General features: G+C 46.9%; 1 protein-coding gene across 1 annotated transcript in view; it reads right to left on the reverse strand.

Moving 5' to 3' along the window:
* The window catches only part of LOC115460279 (extracellular serine/threonine protein kinase FAM20C-like), a 100173-nt gene that overhangs the window by 39261 nt on the left and 35788 nt on the right, over window positions 1-25124 (reverse strand). The gene's annotated exons all lie outside the window — the stretch shown is intronic.

A 25124-nucleotide genomic window follows, 5' to 3' on the forward strand; every position in this document is an offset into this window, starting at 1 on the left:
TGGTAAACTGTATTAAAGAAAAGAATTAGCATCATATCTATGTTAGCTGAATGCTCTAATGCATGCTTATTAGGTATCATTAGTATTATATCCCTGGTATTTGAATTCCAGGGCAAAGTACATAAGTATTGCCACACTGGGACAGACCAAGGTCTATCAAGCCCAGCATCCTGTTTCCAACAGTGGCCAATCCAGATTACAAATACCTGGCAAGATACCAAAAAAGCTCAATACATTTTATGCTGCTTATCCCAGAAGCAAGCAGTGGATTTTCCCCAAGTCAATTTAATAATGGTCTATGGACTTTTCCTTTAGGAAGCCATCCAGACCCTTTTTAAAACCCCACTAAGCTAACCGCCTTTACCACATTCTCTGGCAACAAATTCCAGAGTTTAATGTTGAGTGAAGAAACATTTTCTCCAATTCATATTACATTTACTACTTTGTAGCTTCATCTCATGCCCCCTAGTCCTAGTATTTTTGGAAAGAGTAAACAAATGATTCACGTCTACCCGTTCCACTCCACTCATTATGTTATAGACCTCTATCATATCTTCCCTCAGCCGTCTCTTCTCCAAGCTAAAGAGCCCTAGATGCTTCAGCCTTTCCTCATAAGGAAGTCGTCCCATCCCCTTTATCATTTTTGTCACCCTTCTCTGTACCTTTTCTAATTCCACTCTCTCTTTTTTGAGATGTGGCGACCAGAATTGAACACAATATTTGAGCTGCGGTTGCACCATGGGCTGATACAAAGGCATTATAACATCCATTCCTTTTCTAATAATACCTAACATTCTATTTGCTTTCTTAGAAACCGCAGCACACTGAGCAGAGGATTTCAACGTATCATCATCAACACTACTACTACTACTTAACATTTCTAAAGCGCTACTAGGGTTACGCAGCGCTGTACAGTTTAACAAAGAAGGATAGTCCCTGCTCAAAGGAGCTTACAATCTAAAGGATGAAATGTAAAGTTGGGGCAGTCTAGATATCCTGAATGGAGGTATAATGGTTATGTGCCGAAGGTGACATTGAAGAGGTGGGCTTTGAGTAAGGATTTGAAGATGGGCAGCGAGGGGGCTTGGCGTATGGGCTCAGGGAGTTTATTCCACGCATAGGGTGAGGCGAGGCAGAAAGGGCGGAGTCTGGAGTTGGCGGTGGTGGAGAAGGGTACTGAGAGGAGGGATTTGTCCTGTGAGCGGAGGTTACGGGTAGGAGTGTAAGGGGAGATGAGGGTAGAGAGGTAATGAGGGGCTGCAGATCGAGTGCATTTGTAGGTAAGTAGGAGAAGCTTGAACTGTATGCGGTACCTGATCGGAAGTGACTTGAGGAGAGGGGTGATATGGGCATATCGGTCCTGACGGAAGATAAGACGTGCAGCAGAGTTCTGAACGGATTGAAGGGGGGATAGATGGCTAAGTGGGAGGCCAGTGAGGAGTAGGTTGCAGTCAGGGCCGGTCTTAGCAAGTGCGGGGCCCTATGCAGACCAATTTGGTGGGGCCCCATCCTAGCCCCGCCCCATCCTAGCCATGCCCCCACTCCAGCTCCACCCCATTGATAATATTATTCAATTTTTAGAAAATTTGTTATTTATGAAATTTCAAATAAAGACAAATGAAGCTAAACTTGTACAGAAAAACTGATTGAAATAATAAGCACAATGCTATCATGACCCCCCCCTCCGAAGTTATTCAGTTCAAGTCCACTACAATTAGTTCCAATTCTCATAACCCCGGGGGGGGGGGGGGGGGGGGTCAGAGGTGCGGACACACAATCTCTCCACTGCAAAACACTATACACAAACTTGTGCAAAAACACACTCATAACCTTACCAAACCATAACAGCACTAATTCCATGGACAGGACGAGAACAACCTTATGCGTGGAAAGGCAGAACTGTAATTACAGCAGGCTCTAAAACACCAATACACTATCTCGTGAAAACAAACAAAACAAAAAGGGCTGCAAATGATACACGCTAGCAGGATACTGCACCTTGATCACACATGACACAACAGATATGAAGGCAAAATACGGAACTGAAAAGTTACCTCAAGAAATCAGACTCAGCATGCAGCAATACTAGAAAAATTGAAACTTACATGCAAAATATCACAGATGCACATTTCCAAAAGCTGACATATTCCAATTAATAAATTCTGAATAAAATACTTTTTTCTACCTTTGTTGTCTGATCATTTGTTTTTTCTATTCGCTTTGGTCCCAGTGTCTTCTGTTTTATGCAGTGTCTTTCCATTTGATATTTTTTCTCTCACCATGTCCACCATCCTCCTGAGTCCTGTCTACCATCTGTAGCCCTGTCCCTATCCTTTCTCCAGTTTCAGCATCTGCCTTCAAAGTGTTCTGATCCAGCCCTTAAATTCAGCAATTTCCCTTCCATGCATATCCAGCATTTCTCCTCACTCCCCTCCTTCCATGTACATCTACTTTCCTCCCCTCCCCTACATCCATGTCCAGCATTTCTCCTATATCCCTTCCCCTCCATCCATGTGCATCTCCTTCCTTTGTCTTTCCTTCCCAACATTTCTCCTCTCTCCCCTGCCCTCCATGTCCAGCAATTTCTCCTCTCTCCCTGGGCCCTGCCCTCCCATCCATGCTCCTCTGCCCCCTCCATTCATCCCTATCCAGCAATTCCCTTCTCTCCATGAGCCCTGCCCTCCCCTCCCATCCATGCTCCTCTCTGGCCCCTGCCCCCTCCATTCATCATCCTTATCCAGCAATTCCCCTCTCTCCCTGAGCCCTGCCCTCCCATCCATGCTCCTCTCTGTTCCCCTGCCCCCTCCATTCATCCCTATCCAGCAATTCCCCTCTCTCCATGAGCCCTGCCCTGCCCTCCCATCCATGCTCCTCTCTGGCCCCTGCCCCCTCCATTCATCCCTATCCAGCAATTCCCCTCTCTCCATGAGCCTTGCCCTCCCCTCCCATCCATGCTCCTCTCTGGCCCCTGCCCCCTCCATTCATCATCCCTATCCAGCAATTCCCCTCTCTCCCTGAGCCCTGCCCTCCCATCCATGCTCCTCTCTGGCCCCTGCCCCCTCCATTCATCCCTATCCAGCAATTCCCCTCTCTCCATGAGCCCTGCCCTCCCCTCCCATCCCATCCATGCTCCTCTCTGGCCCCTGCCCCCTCCATTCATCATCCCTATCCAGCAATTCCCCTCTCTCCCTGAGCCCTGCCCTCCCATCCATGCTCCTCTCTGGCCCCTGCCCCCTCCATTCATCCCTATCCAGCAATTCCCCTCTCTCCATGAGCCCTGCCCTCCCCTCCCATCCCATCCATGCTCCTCTCTGGCCCCTGCCCCCTCCATTCATCATCCCTATCCAGCAATTCCCCTCTCTCCCTGAGCCCTGCCCTCCCATCCATGCTCCTCTCTGGCCCCTACCCCCTCCATTCATCATCCCTATCCAGCAATTCCCCTCTCTCCCTGAGCCCTGCCCTCCCATCCATGCTCCTCTCTGGCCCCTGCCCCCTCCATTCATCCCTATCCAGCAATTCCCCTCTCTCCATGAGCCCTGCCCTCCCCTCCCATCCCATCCATGCTCCTCTCTGGCCCCTGCCCCCTCCATTCATCATCCCTATCCAGCAATTCCCCTCTCTCCCTGAGCCCTGCCCTCCCATCCATGCTCCTCTCTGGCCCCTGCCCCCTCCATTCATCCCTATCCAGCAATTCCCCTCTCTCCATGAGCCCTGCCATCCATGCCCAGGTCCTCTCTCCCTTGCCCTCCCGCTCCCAAGTTCAACTGCCTGCCTGTCCGCCCTGGCGCCCTTTTCTTCTCCCCCCAACCAAGGATTTTTCTTTTAAATTTACCCTCCGTCACCAGCATCCCACAGCAGCGTGCTTCACTGAAAGCGCTCCTCCCTTTCCGAGTCCCCCCGACGTCTCTAGCAGAATGCAGAAGCTCTTCCTGATTCGTTCATTCTCAGTGTCCCGCCCTCGAGGGCGGGGCACTGAGAATGAACGAATCAGGAAGAGCTGCGTTCTGCTAGAGACGTCGGGGGGACTCGGGAGGTGAGGGGCACTTTTCAGTGACGCACGCAGGACGCTGCTGTGGGATTCCGGCAATGGAGGGTAAATTTAAAAGAAAAATCCTTGGTTGGGGGGAGAAGAAAAGGGCGCCAGGGCGGACAGTGGCGGTAAGCATGGCACGATGGCGCCCTCCAGCCATGCATGCTTACCGTCCGTGTCGGAGTCGGACCGGCCCTGGGAAGAGGCTGACTGAGGCACGCCGCGCGGGGCCCTATGCGGCCGCCTCGGTCGCCTCAGCCTAAGACCGGCCCTGGTTGCAGTAGTCAAGGCGAGAGGTAATGAGAGAGTGGACGAGTGTTCGGGTGGTATGCTCAAAGAGGAAAGGGCAAATTTTGCAGATGTTATAGAGAGAGAAGCGACAGGTCTTGGCTATCTGCTGGATATGTGCGGAGAAGGAGAAGGAGGAGTCGAAGATGACGCCGAGGTTGCGGGCAGATGAGACGGGGAGGATGAGGGTGTTATCAACAGAGATAGAGAAGGGAGAGGAGAAGTGGGTTTGGGTGGAAAGACAACAACGCCGAGATCCCTTTCTTGGTCGGTGACTCCTAACGTGGAACCTTGCATTATGTAGCTATAGTTCAGGCTCCTCTTCCTCATATGCATCACTTTGCACTTGCTCACATTAAACGTCATGTGCCATTTAGACGCCCAGTCTCCCAGTCTCGTAAGGTCCTCTTGTAATTTTTCACAATCCTCTTGCGATTTAACAACTTTGAATAACTTTGTGTCGTCAGCAAATTTAATTACCTCACTAGTTACTCTCCATCTCTAGATAATTTATAAATATGTTAAAAAGCAGCAGTCCCAGCACAGACCCCTGGGCAACCCCCTTATCTACTCTCCATTGAGAATACTGACCATTTAACCCTACTGTCTGTTTTCTATCCTTTAACCAGTTTTTAATCCACAATAGGACACTACCTCCTATCCCATGACTCTCCAATTTCCTCTGGAGTCTTTCATGAGGTACTTTGTCAAACGCCTTTTGAAAATCCTGATACACAATATCAACCGGCTCACCTTTATCCACATGGTTGTTCACCCCTTCAAAGAAATGTAATAGATTGGTGAGGCAAGATTTCCCTTCACTAAATCCATGTTGGCTTTGTCTCATTAATCCATGCTTTTGAATATGCTCTGCAATTTTGTTCTTTATAATAGTTTCTACCATTTTGTCCGGCACCAATGTATATATTTTTTATGCTGTTTCACGGTAGTCCTATTAGGTTTCAATTTGCTGTTTTCAAGTTTACCTCATTTACTGTATTTATGTTTATAATTGGTCATTTTACTGTTATACTGTTAACAAAATTGTAAGTTTTATGTTAAACTGTACCTGCTCTACATCGTCTTGGCTGAATCTCTTCATAAAGGTGGTTAATAAATCCCAATAAATAAATAGCTCAAAGGGGCTAGGGTTTATGATTACTGATTTTAACTGAAAAACACCAATAAAACTGCTGAAGCAAAAAATGTAATATACGTGTTTATTGGCTAAACACTGGAAAAACACCCCAATCCCTAGTACTCTCTCTCTCCACTCCCCTCCCCTTGCTAGTCTTAACTTCCACTCCAGTGGCATAACCAACACACCATTTTTGGGGAGCCTATGGTAACCAAGGGTGGGCACTCACTTATTTGCTTTGCACTAGGCACTCATTTGCATTTTTCTCCCCCCCCCCCCTCCCAAATTACCTTAGCTGGAATAGATCCCCAAGCCCTGCCAGCTGTAGAAATCTGGAGCCAGTCCTGATCCCTAAACTGCAGCTGTCAGAAGCTCAAAGTGCTGCCGCTCACACCGCATGTGTCCTCTGTTTCACACGTGAACTGAGAGTGTGCACGGTGCTAGCATCAGCAGCTGCATGTTGAGCTGCTGAAACATAGTATAGGACAGGCTTGTCCAACATTTTTCTGTTGGGGACCACGTTTTTTATTTTGTAACATTTTGAGAGGAGGAGACACAGGAGACAGCTCAGGGAAGAGACAAGACTACCCGACCCTGTCGGAGGGATCTTCACTACAAATCCCTGGGGCCAGGTGGATCAGCTCCCTGAGGGGCAGGGACAGCTGGAGACTAGAGAAAGGAAGGGGGACTTCAACTCCCAGAAACCCTGGCAGGGACAGAAGTCTTCTGGGAAGCAGCAGGAGGAAGACCACCCATCCCAGGGGGTCAAGGGGGGGGGAGGAGGATTGGTGGATGGATACTGATCAAGGAGAGGGCAGATGGGGGGAGGGGAGTATTTAATGGAATGGGAATCAGAGTAGAGCAAGCCAGAGGAGGTGGGTGTGGAGTTTATGGATACCTCTGCCTAGCAGGGACAGAAGGAAAAGGTAAATTGAAAGGCTTTGTAACTGCATTGTTCTCGCAACTCAGGAAGCCCTGGAAGAGGTTTTTACAGGCTGTACAAGCTTGAGAGCAAACAGAGAGAGAGAGAGAGAGAGCTGCTTGTTGCTGGACAGACAGGCAACCTTTCCCTGAGAAACAGAAGGGACAAGGAAGGAGTGTGAAGAGGCAGTTTGTTTCTGTACTGTGAATTGATGCCCTGTTTTGAAGCAGTCATTAAAGCTTTGAAAGGAAAAGAAACTTGAGTCGCTTGATGCTGTAACCTGAAGGGTTTTTTTTCCTCTGGCTGGACTGGAAGGGGGACCATCTAACCTCCCCCCCCCCCCCCCCCCGGAAAAGGAAAGAGAGCAGGAGTGCAGCCCCAAAGCGTCAGGAGGGGTAAAAATGTGTAGGGCCAAAATACGCACAGTTGTATTTTACTGCACATTTCATTAAATAGTGGCAAAATATGACTGTGCATTGTCCCTTCCCCACCCAGTTTCTCTCTCTCTCTCTCTCTCTCGTGCTGTCTCTCGCTCGCTCTTTCATGTACTTCCCAGCCTTCACCCAGTCTCTTTCCCCTCACCTGGCTTCAGCTGCAGAAGAAACAGGGGGATTCCTGCTTCCCCACTGCGACATGGATCTCTGCAAGCTTGAGCCGTGTGGTGCTGGAAGGTCTTGCGGTTTCAAGTCTCATGAGTTGTGGTGGGGAAACAGGAATCCCGCCATAAGCAACACAAGAATTGCCAAGCTTCTAAGAGCCAGAGAAAAGAACCCCTAATTAGCTGGAAGATGAATACCTAAATGTATAATGTATACACACCTATGAACAGAAGCTTCAATATGTACAAAAGTTTGTAACAAAAGAACATGAAAAGACACACAACCAATTACTGGAGGCTTCCTGAGCTTTTCACACATATTTCTGGCACCTATAACTTATATAGATAGAATCAGGTGAACCGAATGTGTCTCTCAGCTTAGCAGCAGCTGAACCAGAACCTTCTCTGTCACACTGTTCCCTGACATTCTCCTTCTCCCAGCGAAAGGGCTCACTTCCTCCATACACAACACTCTTAGCAGGCACAGTACTTAAAGGCTTAGTGAAACACCTTTAAACCCTATCCCCAAAACTAAATTTCAGTAAGATATATTCTTGGGGGAATTCTGTGCCTAAAAGTTAAGAGTTTTGTAAAAAAAAAAAAAAAAATTACAATATTCTGCACATAATTTCTAAAGTTATGAAAACTTCTTCAGACTTGAGTTGTTCTTAAGCCACATTGAGCCTGCAAAAAAAGTGGGATAATGTGGGGTACAAATGCAATAAATAATAATAAATATAACCCACTGTAATTACTGTATTTAAGTAATTGTTTATAATTCAATATAGAAAAGTTATTATGCAAAGATATATAATTTTTAATGCAGAGTTTCCCAATCATAGCATCTGGTCTTCTCACCCTCGCCTCTTATTCTGATTCTACCCATCTCAACTGTCTTATTCCTGGCTCCTTCCTATGTCTTGAACCCTTCCCAAGGCTTCTTCCTCTCTCCTTTCTTCACCCCAGACTCAACATTCCAATTTTCTGTCCATCCCCAGGCTTTTCTCCCCCCCCCCCCCCTCTGTATTCTGACCTTCTTTAATCCAGTTCTCTCTCCCTGCCCTCAAGCTTGTCCTCCCCAAGACTCCCAGCTTTCTTCCTGTACAACCACTTCAGGTTTCACCCCCTCCCCAGCTGTTTCCAGCAGTTGATATGTACATCGCTGTTGATAAGGGCAGTATATAAATGGTAATAAATGAAATGAAATCTCTATTCCCAAACAAGACCAGTAGCTGTGTCTCTCCCCTCCTGCAGCAAGCTCACAAGCTCTCTGTTCTGTCTCTAGACAGAAATATTTGAGGTGCTAACAGGGGCAAGCTAGGTATAGATGGAGGCAAGCCAAAGTGACATTTCCACACATCATAGTCATCACCACATCACAGACCTCTCCTCCCCCCTTTTTTAAATTAGCAATATAAGACACCATTGCCACCTACACGTAAATAAACCCTCCCCTTCCTGCTAGTTTCAGCTACCAGTTAAAATTGCCATTATAATTGATAACATCATTCAATAAATTCTTCCATGTGGAATGAAGTCTAGATTCTCTACACAGGAATGGACAGAATCTCAATATAAACCATGCATCTTTAGGTCTGTATCACAAACTCCAAATTCCCCAGCAACATGATATAAAAACGAAGATACTTACCTGTAGCAGGTATTCTCCAAGGACAACAGGCCATCAATTCTTACATGTGGGTGATATCATCCACATCACCTGCAGTGGAATGCTTTTACAGCATACTGTATCTTTAAGAGCATGTGACAGTGCTCCCACCGCGCACACATGAGTGCCTTCCCGTCCGCTGCAAGAGCGTGGGACCATCAGTCCAGTAGAATAGCTATACAGGACAACTCCAATGGGAGATAGGGTATGTGGGAACTGATGGCCTGCTGACCTCAGAGAATACCTGCTAAATGTAAGTATCTTCGCTTTCTCCGAGGACAAGCAGGCCAGACAGTTCTCACATGTGGGAATCCCTAGCTACCAGGCTCACCAAAAACAACAACAGTAGGACAACAGGAACTCGCAATGGCGAGTTCTAGTATGAATTAACATGAAATTATATACAAACTGTGTGAGACTGCAATCTGGAACAGAACAAAACGGGCCTAGGAGGGGTGCAGTTGGATTCTAGAACACAAAAATTCTGTAGAACTGTCCGAACTGACTACCGCACCGGGTATCGTGCTCAAGGAAATAGTGAGATGTGAATGTGTGGACTGAAGAGCATGTTGCAGCCTTGCAAATCTCTGTTCTATAGAGGCTGATCTCAAGTAGGCTATCGACGCAGCCATGGCTCTGACATTATGAGCCTTGACATGACCCTCAAGTGTCAGCCCAGCTTGGGCATAAGAAATGCAATCTGCTAGTCAATTGGAGATTGTGCATTTCCTGATGGTGACCCCTATCCTGTGGGGATCAAAAGAAATGAAAAGCTGTCTGTAGAACCTAGTCCGCTCCAGGTAAAAGGCCAATGTTGAGGTGCATTCCAAGGTATGCAGTGTGCTTTCACCAGGATGGGCATGTGGTTTGGGAAAGAATGTTGGAAGAACAATAGACTGGTTCAAATGGAACTCTGACACAACCTTAGGCATGAACTTAGGGTGCATGCGGAAAACTACTCTGTTATGATGAAATTTTGTGTAAGGTGGATCCTCTACTAAGGCTTGAAGCTCACTGATTGAGTTGAAGTAACAGCCACCAAAAACAAGACCATCCAGGTTTAGTAATTTAGTGGACAGGAATCGAGTTCCTCAAAAGTTATTCAAAGTCGTTAACTCATGACAGGATTGTGAAAAATTACAGAAGGACCTTACGAGACTGGGAGACTGGGCGGCTAGATGGCAGATGACGTTTAATGTGAGGAAGTGCAAGGTGATGCAAGTGGGAAAAAAGAACCCAAATTATAGCTACGTCATGCAAGGTTCCACGTTAGGAGTTACGGACCAAGAAAGGGATCTGGGTATCGTCGTCGATAATACACTGAAACCTTCTGCTCAGTGTGCTGCTGCGGCTCGGAAAGCGAATAGAATGTTGGGTATTATTAGGAAAGGTATGGAAAACAGGTGTGAGGATGTTATAATGCCATTATATCGCTCCATGGTGCGACCGCACCTTGAGTATTGTGTTCAATTCTGGTTGCCGCATCTGAAGAAAGATATAGTGGAATTGGAAAAGGTGCAGCGAAGGGCGACGAAAATGATAGCGGGGATGGGACGACTTCCCTATGAAGGAAGACTAAGAGCTAGGGCTTTTCAGCTTGGACAAGAGACGGCTGAGGGGAGACATGATAGAGGTATATAAAATAATGAGTGGAGTGGAACAGGTGGATGTGAAGTGTCTGTTCACGCTTTCCAAAAATACTAGGACTAGGGGGCACGCGATGAAACTACAGTGTAGTAAATTTAAAACAAATTGGAGAAAATATTTCTTCACCCAACGTGTAATTAAACTCTGGAATTCGTTGCCGGAGAACGTGGTGAAGGCGGTTAGCTTGGCAGAGCTTAAAAAGGGGTTAGACGGTTTCCTAAAGGACAAGTCCATAAACCACTACTAAATGGACTTGGGAAAAATCCACAATTCCAGTAATAACATGTATAGAATGTTTGTACGTTTGGGAAGCTTGCCAGGTGCCCTTGGCCTGGATTGGCCACTGTCGTGGACAGGATGCTGGGCCGATGGACCCTTGGTCTTTTCCCAGTGTGGCATTACTTATACTTATGTAAAAGGAGCTTTCATCAGCTGGGTGAGGATGATGTTTATTTATGTATTTATTTATTTAAAAAACTTATATACCACCTATAACTAGGTGTTTTCCATAAAAATGTTCATAGTCAACCACAATACGAAAACATTAATCAGCATCAAACAGCAGACTCATGTATAATACGATAACTGATTTAATGAGCCATTTGCAGTTTCACTGTACTGGCCCTGTGTACTTACACGTGCATGGCTTAATCTTTGAGACCTCATGACACAGGTAGAGGTTTGACAAAGGGCTTTGTCAAAAGCAAGCTCTCATAAACCGAACTAGAGGCTGTCCGGAGATGGGCTTACCCGCTACATGGTAATAAGCATGAGGTGAACTCTTACAGAGTTATTTTTCAAGCAGGGTCTGTGCAGGGCAAGAAAGGGGATCTGGGGCCTTGCCCTCACAACAGAGGGCAAACCTGTTCCACTTGAAAGAATAACACCTCTTTCTGGAATCTTTCCTGGAAGCCAGCAAGACCTGGGAGGCACCCTCAGGAAGATGCAAGGAAGCAAATTCTAAGCTCTCAACATCCAGGCTGTGAGGGCCAGAGACTGAAGGTTGGGATGCAGAAGAGATCCCTTGTTCTGCGTTATGAGGGTCGGAAAACTCTCCAAAGTTCTTTGGAGGATAACTCTAGAAGTAGAGGGAACCAGATCTGCCTGGGGCAATATAGGGGGGTTCAGGATCATGGTTCCACAGTTTTGCCTGAGTTTCAGCAAAGTCTTCCCCACCAGAGGGATGGGAGGATGCACACAGGACTTCTTTAAAAATAAGGAGAAAAAAGCCTCAACCCACCCAGAGCTTATTAATTTGAAAGCTTCCTTGGACAAATAGGTAAATAGGTAAGGATAAACTCACTGGCAGAAATAACCTCCTTAATTTTAATTACAGTATCTTGCAAACTTAATCAAGGTCTCTATTTCTTTTCTTATCAATTTAATACAAGTTCAAAATACTCACTTCAGTCTTTACTAGATTGTGGCCAGGGATTTATAGGACCAACATGTGGGACCACATCACCACAACAGAAGAATCTTTCTATCATTGTTCAACTGAGGGTTCAAAGAGAATTAATATTTACCTTATGAATACAGATGAATAATTTTGTGCTGAATTTGTGGATCTGACTATTTTGAACTTGTCTTAAATTGATAGAAAAAAAAAAGAGTCCTGTATGTATCGTTTTTTTAAGGTAGTAGCCATTAATTTTGGCTACTACAGGTAATCTTTTTGGTATCTTATGTATTTTTTGGAGTATTGATCTTTACCATTCCTTTGCTCTTTTTATTATTTGTTTTTTTTTTTGTATTGGTTCAATACACCAAAGCTTGCCCCTATGCTGGGCACTGGACAGTCATAACTGCCTTTTACATTATTATACCAGGTACAGCTTTCTCCACGGCTCATGAACGCACATAGTCACTTTGATCCTGAGTGTTGAGCTGAGCCATAGGTCTCCCTACAAGCAAAGGAGCCAGCTTTGAGCAAACTCCTTCATTATGTCCAGATAGTGTTAATTTATATATGTTTGGCAACCTCAATAATTTTCACATGTTGACGCCTCGCAGAAAGGAAATTACATCAGAGGAAGGCGGGACGCTGTGCTGAGAGAGGGCAGGGAAGTGATGAGTAGTCGAGCCTGCCTGGTTGCTGTTTTCACTGCCTCCGGTTCGCACTGCGACTTCAGTAAATATTAGATTTTCAGGGGGCAGAACGGAAAGTTGGTGAGCTTAGGGCCGGCAGGTAAGCCGGCCCTCAGAAAAAAGGTGCCGTACACTGTACCAGCACATACCAGCACAAAAAAAGCACTGGCTACAACCTAAATAGGCTCAGGGTGGTTCACAAAATTATAAACATCAGATAACACATGTTAAAGCATATTATAAGAATAATACAATTTAAAAAATAATACTTCTTAAAAAGCCAAAGGACCTTTGAAATATGAAGCGAAAACAGGTTTATGCTTTCAGGATTTTTCTTTGAGAGTGTCCACCCTTCGCAGAGCCTACTCACCCATATGCTCTGCATTACATCAAAAGCAGGTGCAATTTGTGCTACTTTACCCGGCGCACTTAAAAATATTCATGGATGGCAAGACATCATTTTTTGAAACCCCAGAAGCGGCTAAAGAGTTCCTGAAACTCTAAAACTTGGAACTCTCGTTCGGGAGACAAGAAGAACAAAAGAGAACATTTGGAAAATAATAGCCTACTCAAAACCTGGAGATATCCTAGACGGGGCTCAGCAGCTACAATTCATTGGGAAATCCCCCCAACAACACACTATATGCCAGGGAGAACTCCCTATGCAAGAGACTTATATTTGCCTATCATCGGAGGAGATGCACTTCAGATGTGGATCTATAGCAGGCATATGGTCAGATACGAGACATACAGCTTGCTGATTACCAGAGACAGTCAACTGGGCTGCTACAGAGTGCCGGCTCATGAAGATATTATTAACAGGACTACCAGGAGTTTGGCAGAGTACAGTAAAAAAACATTTCCAGGTTTGAATAGATGTTGCTTGGGGACTAATAAGTTATCTGCTGGAGGCTCTCTAGCCTCATGCGAAAAGAGACTAGAACCCTAGCAGATCTAAATAATTGAAACAGGGGACCAAATAATAATGAGTCCAAACGACTAGAAGGGGGAATACTTGAGAGATACTTATTCTAATAATGGACAAAAGTCATTTGAATTACGACTTTAATGTAGGGAGATATATTACCATTCAAATGTGATGCTTAGTTGAATGAGATGCTTATGTTTATAATAGGATAGTCTGAATGAATAACCGTTTGAAACTTGTTACAAATCAACAGGTAAATCTTTTGAATTAGAAATATGGAATAGGGGAACACATTGTCGTTTGGATGCTAAGAATTGTTGAATTATATAGTTCAGTAGGTGGGTAAATGGAGGGGACTAGGCTGGGTAAATGGTTAAATCTTGAACACTAAGTTTATAATTGGAGTTTACAATTATGTGCCCATAGGATGAAGGGAGTGTCATTCATTGAACTAGAGAAGGGCTGATGGGAGGGGGGGGGGAGACTCTTCTCGGGGACCCTAAAAGAACTGCCTAGCATGAAAGAAGCATGGTTAGGCAAACCTCGCAAAAGGGGTTATGGATATAAGAGGGGACTAGATAATAAACAGAAAGAGGGAAGGGGGAGAAACTAAAGGGGATGAGGGGAGGGAGGGAACAGGTAGGATGATAGGAAGGGGTGGTGAGGATTCGGCTCTGTGCAGTCTGAGGGGGCGGGGTGCCGCAGCGACTCAGCAGGAAAGGGCGGGAGCAATAGTAAAGACTCGCCTGGCTAATGCTGGAATAGAAGGGACGGAGCTGGGAGCTGGGCTGGCTCCGCCCGTTCAAGAAGAATCTCAATTCCAAAGTGACAGAACACCTAAGGGGGAAGGATGAAACCACTCAAATTTGTATCTTGGAATGTGGGCGGAGTAAAATAGCCAATTAAGCGGCAAAAAATATTACAGGTTTTAAACCGGCAAACAGCGGACATTGTATTTCTACAAGAGACCCACTTATCCTCTGTGGGGCATGCCAAATTTAAAAAATGGTCGGTAGGAAATCTCTTAGAGGCTCCAGCACAAAATCGTAAGGCCGGTGTGTAAATCCTTTTTAGAAAAACACTGGACATTCAAGTCCCGGATTCTTGGCGCGTGGAGAGCGGCCGATTTCTAATTGCCAAAGTAAAGATCAATCAACAGGAGTTCTTGTTGGCCAATATTTATGCCCCTAATGTTTATGATCAAGCCTTTTTCAGATCGCTGGTCCATAATATAGCCCAACAGGTAGGGGCCCAGGTAATAATGGGAGGGGATTTTAACATGGTTCACGACCCGAATCTAGATACATCAAGGGGACAAAGGGCTAAAAAAGGGTCAAGCTCAAAAGGTATACCGTTGCTTTGTGAGACCTTAGATTTGATTGATGTATGGCGAATGGTACATCCCACTGATAAGGACTTCACCCACATTTCCAGAGCTCACTCATCCCAATCACAAATTGACTATTGGCTTTTATCGAGGAATCTCTTTTCTAGGGTACAGGAGGCAGGGATCGGACCATACGGGGTGTCAGATCATGCGTACATATGGTGGACCATGAATGGGTTAATGACTACTGACCGGAGACCGGACTGGCAATTTCCATTGGCCTTGACCCATGATAATAAGTTTAAAGAACATATAGCGCAGCAATGGGCAGAATTCCAAATCCATAATGATATACACCGGGAGGATCCCATTTTGTTCTGGGAAACTGCAAAAGCGGTTTTACGAGGAGTGATCATAGCGTATTCTAGCCACAAAAAACGGATGAGAGATAGGGATATTCTACGATTGGGACAACAAGTTGGGAACGCTCGCAGACAATGGGGTTGTCAGCCATCTCCTCAGCATAAAGAAAACCTACTCACGCTTCAGGCGTCCCTTAATACCCTATTACATGAAAGAGCAACTAAATCCAGACAATACTATAAGTATCAATTATATTTACATGGCAATAAACAGGGGAAGATGCTGGCTAGCTTAGTGAATAGAAAGATGGGGAAGCAGAAAATACTACAAGTAAAGAATCCGGCAGGGAATTTAGTTTGATCGGATGAGGCTATAGTGGACACATTTCGACAATATTATGATTTGTTATATGAAAAACCGTTAGCAGAGGATTGCAACAGCGAGATATACTTGGAGGATACAGATCTCCCTTGCTTGACTGACTCACAGAGAGCTCAATTAAATCATGGGATTACGGAAGAGGAGGTATCCAGAGTTATTAGGCAAGGGGCTACACTTAAAACACCGGGACCAGATGGTTATCGATATGAATTTTATAAGATCTTAGAACACTCAGTGACGCCGGCACTGACAGCGCTATTTAATAAGTTTGTGGAGATCGGAGAAATGTCGGATTCTTTGAAGGAGGTCCGCGTTGTTGTACTACTAAAACCAGGTCGAGACCCGGAGAACCCAGCCTCATATAGGCCTATCTCACTACTAAATGTAGAGGCTAAGATGTTTGCCAAAATACTGGCTAACTGGTTAGCGGTGATTTTACCTTCTCTTATAGAAGACAATCAGGCTGGGTTTGTTAGAGGACGCACTATAGCTAAAAACATGAGGAAGATACTGGCCTCCATGGATTGGGTGGAGAAATGGGGAACACCTTCTCTTCTTATCAGTTTTGATGCGGAGAAGGCGTTCGATAGAGTGAACTGGGATTTCATGTTCGCCACCTTGAAGAAGTATGGATTTGAGGGATTTTGGGTTACGGCGGTTCAGGCCTTGTATAAAGGCCCTCGGGCAAAAATTTGGGTGAACAGACGATTGTCAGAGCCCATCAATATTCAACGAGGTACTAGGCAGGGTTGCCCTCTGTCGCCCCTTCTATTTGTGCTCAGTATGGACCCTTTGATACGGGAAATTATCTCTAATCCAGATATTCAGGGAGTGGGGGTGGGAGATCATGGTTTCAAGATTTCGGCCTTTGCAGACGATCTCTTGGTACATTTAACTGATCCCCGGGGGTCCCTTCCCAATCTTATGGACAGCATAGCGGAATTCTGAGATTTTTCCGGCTTTAAATTAAACTTCGATAAATCCCTGGCGTTACCAACAAGTCCAAGGGTGCGTCGACAATGGGAAGGGCCTTTCCCTCTGAAATGGGCAACCCGCCAATTCAATTATTTGGGGATTAGCCTTCCCTACAAAACATTTTTACTACAAGATTTAAATGTGGCGCACTTACTGGAGCAAACAGGACAATTGCTGTCCCGCTGGACGTCCTTGCCGGTGTCGCTATACGGTAGGATACAATTATTCAGTATGATTTTATTTCCCAAATGGTTTTACATATTGCAAACCTTACCAATTCAGCTTTTGAAGAAAGATATCACTGCCTTATATAGAATTGTTTCTAAATTTTGTTGGCAGGGAAAGAAACCAAAAACTCCATTTAAATATCTGGTAGGCCCATTGCATCGAGGGGGATTGAGGATGCCTGATATGTACACTTATAACTGGGCTTGCATACTACGACATCTGGGGGACTGGGTTTTAGGAAAACAGAAATACACGCCTAGGGAAATAGAACAAATCACATATGGTAACTGGAATATATTCTCATTGGTACAATGCCCCACAGGTTCTATTCCAGGTGACCTTCGGGACAACATCCTCTTTAAATCACTGAGGGCCACATGGAACTTTTTGATTCCTCTGTTAGGAGGGAACCCACGATACTCAGACCATATTTCACTGGTGGGCAATCCGACGTTCACGCCAGGGAATGATAATATCAGTTTTAAACGTTGGGAAGGAAGAGGGATCCGCTATTTAGCGGATCTTTTAGATGCGACAGGGAAAGTGGAGTCCTGGGAAGCATTGTTAGCATCAGGGAAAGTGGAGCCACGAGACTTTTTCGCTTATCGCCAAATCAAACATTATGCCCATAGTTTAGATATTGCAAATCCCACATTTCCCATTGGACAGAAACTTATCGAGTATTATAGCTCTATCCGGAACAAGGGGATCTTGCTAACAACATTAAAACATGAATTGGACAACCTACAAAAGACACCAGGGAGGGATATAATCAGTGCTGTGCTAGAGCCAGTTGTTACATTTTGCACCGACTTGCGAGCCGGTTGTTGGAAAGTGCGAGCCGGCTCTCCAGTCTCCTCCCTCCCTCCCTCCGGATCCGGTCCCTCACCTGTGCATTGAATTCTTCGGGGCAGGCAGTCTTGCCTGTCCGCTGCCGGCGCTGAATCCCCCCCACTGCCGGTTCGCGCTTTAAATTTTGAAAAGCGATCCACAGCGGGGGAGAGTCAGTGTTGGCAGCGGGCAGGCAAAACTGCCTGCCCCGAAGAATTCCATGGACAACTCGGGAGGGGGTGGCAGGGGAGAGAAGGGAGTCACTGGATATGGGTAGCTGGAGGAGGAAGGGGGGCAGGAGAGAGAAGGGAGTCGCTTGATTGTGGGTGGCTGGAGGAGGAAGGGGGCAGGGGAGAGAAGGGAGTCACTTGATTGTGGGTGGCTGGAGGAGGAAGGGGGGCAGGGGAGAGAAGGGAGTTGCTGGATATGGGTGGATGGAGGGCAGGGGAGAGAAGGGAGTTGCTGGATATGGGTGGATGGAGGGCAGGGGAGAGGAGGGTCACTAGGTATGGGTGCATGCAGGACAGGGGAGAGGAGGGTCGCTGGACATGGGTGGATGGAGGGCAGGGGGAGAGAAAGGTCGCTGGACATGGGTGCATGCAGGCCAGGCGGAGAGAAGGGTCGCTGGACATGGGTGGATGGAGGGGAGAGAAGAAATGCTGGACATAGATGGAGGGGAGGGAAGAGTGAGGAAGGAGATGAGGGAAAAGGAAGAGAGGAGAAAAAGTGCACATGGATGAAGAAAATAGGCAGAAGCTGAGGACCAGAAATGAAGAAGAAAGGAGGAAAGGAAAGAAATAAATGCAAGGGAAGCCCTGGAAACGGAATTAAGAGGACAGATAGCAGCAGAATCGGATACTGGGCCAGCATGATCAGAAAAACAGTCACCAGACAACAAAGGTAGAAAAAAATCATTTTATTTTCATTATAGTGTTTAGAATATGTTCACTTTGAGAATCAGGTGCTCAACATTAAAAGTTTATATTTATTTACTTATTTATGGCATTTTATCGCACATTAAACATGAATTAGATTGGAACCTGAGATCATTTAATTTTTTTTTTCCTGGAGTAATTCACTGCCCCCCCCAGGCTCTCTCCCCGGCTATAGCCAGCTCTGCAATTTGGAGGGGGGCACAGAGGGGGATGGGGGGGCGCAGAGGGGGACCGGGGAGAGAGCCTGTTAAACATTTACCAGCACACCACTGGTTATAATTCAACAGAGATGGCATCGAGATTTAGACCTTCTGGACAATACAATACAGTTTTTAGACCAATTGATAGGGCGCACACCATCAGGCTCGATCAGTGCAGAACTTAAGGAATGCAATTTCAAAGTACTACATAGAGCATATTTTACACAACAGCGGTTATTTAAAGTAGGGGGGGGTTGATTCTCTCATCTGTACGAAATGTAAGACAGAGATAAATTCATTTATCCATGCATTTTGGAAATGTGTATACACTCAAAAATTCTGGAAAGGAGTGACCCGTTATTTGGAACAGCTGGGGGGACGACGGGTGACAGTTTCCCCAACAGGATTCTTTTTAGATAGATACGAAGACTTTGGTATTCAAGACAAATATTTCAAGCTGTTGCTTCGGAAAGCAGGAATGTTGGGCAAAAGAGTAATATTGGGAGTATGGACCAGCGATCAGGCGCCGTCGTATAGGCAATGGAGAAATAGATTGCATGATTTGATGCTTTCAGAACTCCGACATGCCCGTTTGACATTTAAGAGAAGGAATTTTTTTCTATTAACATGGGATAAATATATACAATCTTTGTCACATAAAGCCCGTAGTTTGGTGTTGAACTCATTCCCGAGTGGAGAAACATAATTGCTAACAACTGATAAGTGGTGGAGGGGAAGTTATCGGGGCGGCTGGGGTGTCTGGAGGCCTCGGATGTGCACAGGGTTGAATCCTCAGGGTGGGGAGGACGGGGGGGGGGGGGGGGGGATGGGGAGGGGTAGAGGGGAAGGTAGGAGTTACTAGAAGTATGGAGACAAACCCAGTAGTATATTAATAATAGACATGTTGAGACGCGATTATTGATAATTATTTTGGGAATTGTGGAGGAGGGGAGATGGAATGAGTTGGGAATGGAGAGTGGGGGGGGGGGGGGGAGGGAGGAAAAAAGGGGAGGGGAAAACTTGGATGACACTATGATCAATCAAACTTGGTTTAGTCTTTGTTAATCACAAGATAACACATTGTATAAGTTGTATTTGTTCATGGTTATTTGATTGAGTCACCAATAAAAATGTTGAAACATAAAAATTCCTTGTGGGGCCTGCCACCAAGCTGGATCTGCAGCTCCTGAGTGGTCCAGGTTCAGCCTATAATCACAAAAGTGGTTGAGTGGAACCTTGCAAGGGTGCTCATACATCAATTTTTTTACATATCCTCACAAGGAGCCCAGCACTCTGTTCTGATTTCTGTGCCGCCTGGCTGTATCAGTGACCTTGTATGGTTCATTTCCCCAAGAGGAAGCGAAACACCTCTGGTTGAGCTGCATAACGGTTCACTTCTATTATATGCCCCTGCCAGTACCTGACCTTGAGTAGCATTGAGACATAATTCTATCTGTACTGTGCAATGAGAAAGGATCAAGTTTCTGTTGTTGCAAGATTCTCCTAGGACCCCTTTACACTTGGTCAAAATATACTGGGCCCAATATTCAAAATGATTTAAAACAGCCAGAAGAAGCTCCTGATCTTTTAAATTGCCTGTCCAGGGCTAAGCAAGCATTTTTAGCGACACTTAACTAGATATTGTAAGTTTTATGTTAAACTGTACCTGCTGTACACCACTTTGGGTGAATCTCTTTATAAAGGTGGCTAATAAATCCCAATAAATAAAGATAGAGCTGCCCAGTAAGTGCTCAAGCCATGACTATTTTTGGGGCATTCCGGGGGCGGAATTGGCACTTAGCTGGTTAAGTTCCGATTTTCAGTACTTAACCAGCTAAGATAACTGCATGTATAGGACCACATAACATATAGCCCTATCTTTATGTGATTCCTCATAGCCAGTTAGGTGCCGAATATCGCACTTAACCGGCTATATTTTCATCAGCTCAGTGTACCTGGAAATTCAAAACTAGAACCCAGCACTGAATTTCCGGGTATAATGCTGGCAGCGGTGCTCTACAAAACGCCGATTGCTGCTGGCTGAATATCAGGTCCACTGTTCTCATAAAGCATTTTCTATGCAATACTACACAGTTAGCTAAACCAGCTGAACATCCAAAAGGAAGACTTGATTTTATTGAATTCTGTTTATTACAAATAAGAGAAAAAAAAACTAACTTTATTGCATGCAGCTAACTGAAACAAGATTTCTGACCAGGTAGGATGACTGAAAAGGGTAGATGTTAAATGACTGGAGACAAGGATGTCTGTGTGTCTGAGTGGATGGACGCTGGGTTTTAGTGAGAGAAGGATGTTAGGTATCAGTGAAAAATGGATGCTGGACTGTAAGATAAAAGGAGGATGTGTATCGATGGGCAGGAGTGGGAATTGCTCCTGTCCCAAGAGCACCTGAGCAGTATGGTAGGCCTGGGTGCGGGGGGCTAACTGTGGGTCCAGGAGGGGTGCATCATTTGTTTTGGGGAGGATTAAGTGGAAGCTCTTCTGGTTAGGGGGGGGGGGGTGCTGGAATATAATTCATATTAAGGAGTTCTTGAGCAAGGGTGAGACTGTTTACAGAGATGGTACCTGCATTATGGAATAAACTGCCTGAGGGTATTTGGAGGAGGTGAATTATGAGTTTTTAAAGAAGGAAAGAGCTGGCTATTTCCTTGATGTCTTAGAATTTGTTTTGTTGTTTCTCTGTTGTATAATATTTTTTAGATATCTTAAATTTTGATATTTAATATTCAAATTAGTCTGCTACTTTCAACTGTTACTATTGTACAGAGTGGTTACTATGTATATCTAATGTTAATTTTGGTTTTCTATTGCTTTGACATTAGTATTTTGATGGTCTGTGTTTCAGTTTTTATTTTGTCTTTCATTTTTGTATTGCTGCTCTGGGCAACCTTGGAATGGGGTTGGGAGGGTGGGTTATCAATCTCATCTAATATAATAATTTGCTCCTCCAACATTCAAATGTGTCTCACTGGGATCGTAACCACCTGCTGACATCACTCCTCCAATGTTCTCCTCCAACGTTCTAATGTGTGTCACTGGGATTGTAACCACCTGCTGACGTCACTCCTCCAACGTTCTTCGTCCCCCCTCCCTCCCAGTTCCATGGGACCCTGGAACTGGGAGGGACGGAGGGACAGAGGGAGGGGGACACTGGAACTCGGAGGGGGGAGGGAGGGAGGGAGGGGGCCTGGAACTTGGAGGGAGATGGAGGGTAAGGGGAGAGATGCTGCACATGGATGGATGGAGGGGGCAGGGCACAGAGGACATTGCCTGCATATGGATGAATGCAGGGGAGAGAGCATAATGCAGGGGAGGGAGGGGACCCTGAAAGTCGGAGGGAGGCAGGGAGGGGATGACCCTGGAACTTGGAGGCAGGGAGGGAGGGAGGGGACGACCCTGGAACTCAGAGAGAGGGAGGGAGGGGGACCCTGGAACTGGGAGAGAGGGGGGGCCATGGCACCAGGGGCGTAGCCATGGGTGGGCCTGGATGGGCCTAGGCCCACCCAGTTTGGGTTCAGGCCCACCCAGCAGCGGAGCAGAGGGAGCAGGCAGCGCTGATCCTGCATCTGCCTCCTTCTCTCTGATGGCAGCGCTTCCCAGACGCTGCCTACCGCCGCCACGATCGCACAATCTACCTCCTCCCTCTGTCTCACTCTCAACAGCAGCGGTAGCGTCGCGATTCAAACACGCTGCCTCCTGCTTCTAACCCGGAAGCGTCTCCTCTGCAGAGGAGATGCTTCCGGGTTAGAAGCAGGAGGTAGCGTGTTTGAATCGCTACCGCTGCTGTTGAGAGTGAGACAGAGGGAGGAGGTAGATCATGCGATCGTGGTGGCGGTAGGCAGCGTCTGGGAAGTGCTGCCGTCAGAGAGAGGGCGGGCAGGTGGAATGGAATGGGAGGGAAGGATGCATGGGGTGAAGGAGAATCGCTGGACATGGATGGGAGCGGGAGGGGAGAGAGGAGAGTCACTGGGGATGGATGGATGGATGGAGGTGGGGGTCAGGGGAGAGAGGAGAATTGCTGGGGATGGATGGATGGAGGGAGGTGGGGGTCAGGGGAGAGGAGAATTTCTGGGGATGGATGGATGGATGGATGGATGGAGGTGGGGGCAGGGGAGAGAGGAGAATTGCTGGGAATGGATGGATGGAGGGAACAGGGGCAAGAACAGAATTGCTGGGGAAGGATGGATAGGGGCAGGGGAGAGAAGAGAATTGCTGGGTATGGATGGATAGAAGGGGCAGGGGAGAGAAGAGAATTGCTGGGTATGGATGGATGGAGGGGAGAGGAGAGTTGCTGGACATGGATGGATGGAGGGGAGGGAAGAAGAGAGGAAGGTTGCTGGACATGGGTGGATGGAGGGGAGGGCAGGGGGCAGAGGAGGGTTGCTGGACATGGATGGATGGAGGGAAGGGCAGGAGAGAGGAGGCTGCTGGATATGGATGGAGGAGAGGGAAGGGAGAGAAAAGAAATGCTGGACATGGATGGAGGGGAGCAGTGGCGTAGCCAGACAGCCAATTTTGGGTGGGCCTGAGCACAATGTGGGTGGGCACAAAATTTTCTCTCTCCCCCCCCCCCCCTCCCAGCCAAGCATCTGTTCCCTCTTTCTACCCTCCTCGCCCTCATAGCCTATTTCCCTATACCTTTTACCTCCCACCACCAGCATCTTCCTGTTCCCTCTCCCTTCCCCCATTGTCCAGCATTTTCCCTTTCTCTTCCCTACCATCCATTGTCTATCTTCTCTTCCTGGATCCATCTTCCCTCTTTCTCTCCTCCCCCGCTTGTGCATCTCTCCTTTCCTCTCCTCTTCTCCACCTTCTTCATGTCCAACTTTTCTCCCGCTCCCTGCCTTGAGCCCCTGGTTTAACATCTCTCTCCCCCTCCCACCATCTCTCCATCCTTCCTTTCTCTCACCTCAATGCCATGTTCAACATTTCCCCTCTCATCTCTCCCTCCCTTCCACTTTCATGTCCAACACGTTTTTTTCTCTCATGCCCTTTCCCTCCCTCTCCCCATCCCACCCATATCCAACCATTCTCCCTCTCTTTTCCCTTGCAGCATCTCTCCGTCCCTCCCCCTATCTGTCTCACTCCCTCATCCCAACAGTGCTCCTGTTTCTCCCTGACCCCCCCCCCCCCCACCAGCACATACACACACAACAAACCTACCACCCGCCAGCATGCTGCAGGTTTTTTTTCCCTCCCTTTCCCCAGACACCACTCACTGACATGCATGCTGCAGGCCTTCTTTCCCTCGGGCCCTCCCTCCCCTTCGGGCAGCGCCGCAGTCTACCTGTACAGGAAAGCTGCACGGCACCGGGTCGTCCTGCCGCTACGCTGCTGCCCTCCGCTCCAGTCATCATCTTTCTGGCACAGAGTTCTTCTGCTGCTTATCTACAGCGGATCCGCGCGCTGCCAGGGCTGTATGCTGCTGCGACTGCTTCCTCTGCGCTGGCCCCGCCTTCCGCCTCTTCAAGAAGGCGGGGCCAGCACAGAGGAAGCAGTCGCAGCAGCATACAGCCCTGGCAGCAGCATACAGCCCTGGCAGCGCGCGGATCCGCTGCAGATAAGCAGAAGAAGAACTCTGTGCCAGAATGATGATGACTGGGGCGGAGGGCAGCAGCGTAGCGGCAGGACGACCCGGTGCCGTGCAGCTTTCCTGTTCAGGTAGACTGCGGCGCTGCCCGAAGGGGAGGGAGGGCCCGAGGGAAAGAAGGCCTGCAGCATGCACCGTTGCTGGGTGGGCCTGAGGCCAAAGTGGGTGGGCCCCGGCCCACCTAGGCCCACCCGTGGCTACGCCCCTGGAGGGGAGGGAAGAGTGAGGAAGGAGATGAGATGAGGGAAAAGGAAGAGAGGAGAAAATTGCACATGCATGAAGAAAATAGGCAGAAGCTGGATCCACTGGACAGTCAAGTCTGCGGAGGACCCAGAGCAAGAAATGAAGAAGAAAGGCGGAAAGTAAAGAAATAAATGGAAAGGAAGCCCTGGAAACGGAGTAAAGAGGACAGATAGCAGCAGAATCAGATACTGGGCCGGTATGATCAGAAAAACAAAGTCACCAGACAGCAAAGGTAGAAAAAAATCATTTTATTTTCATTATAATGATTGGAACATGTCCACTTTGAGAATCAGGTGCTCAACATTAAAAGTTTATATTTATTTACTTATTTATGGCATTTTATCCCACATTAAACATGAATTAGATTGGAACCTGGGATCATTTAATGTTTTTTTTTTCCTGGAGAGAGTATTGCATTGCCTCCCCCACCCCCCAGGCTCTCTCCCCGGCTATAGCCAGCTCTGCAATTTTGAGGGGAGGTGCACAGGTGGACCTGGGAGAGAGCCTGTTGTTAAACATTTACCACACACTACTGTCTAGTGCCCACCCATCCAACCTGTTGGCCCACCCAAAAATTGACTTCTGGCTACCCCACTGCATGGCACACACTCTCATGCTCACACACACACTCTCTCACAGACACACTCGCACCCAGTCTCACTCTCTGTCACACACACACACTCGCACATTCACTCTCTCTCTCTCTCTCTCACACAGTCACT

Source organism: Microcaecilia unicolor, chromosome 1, assembly GCF_901765095.1.
Source record: "Microcaecilia unicolor chromosome 1, aMicUni1.1, whole genome shotgun sequence".
Taxonomy (NCBI): Eukaryota; Metazoa; Chordata; class Amphibia; order Gymnophiona; family Siphonopidae; genus Microcaecilia; species Microcaecilia unicolor.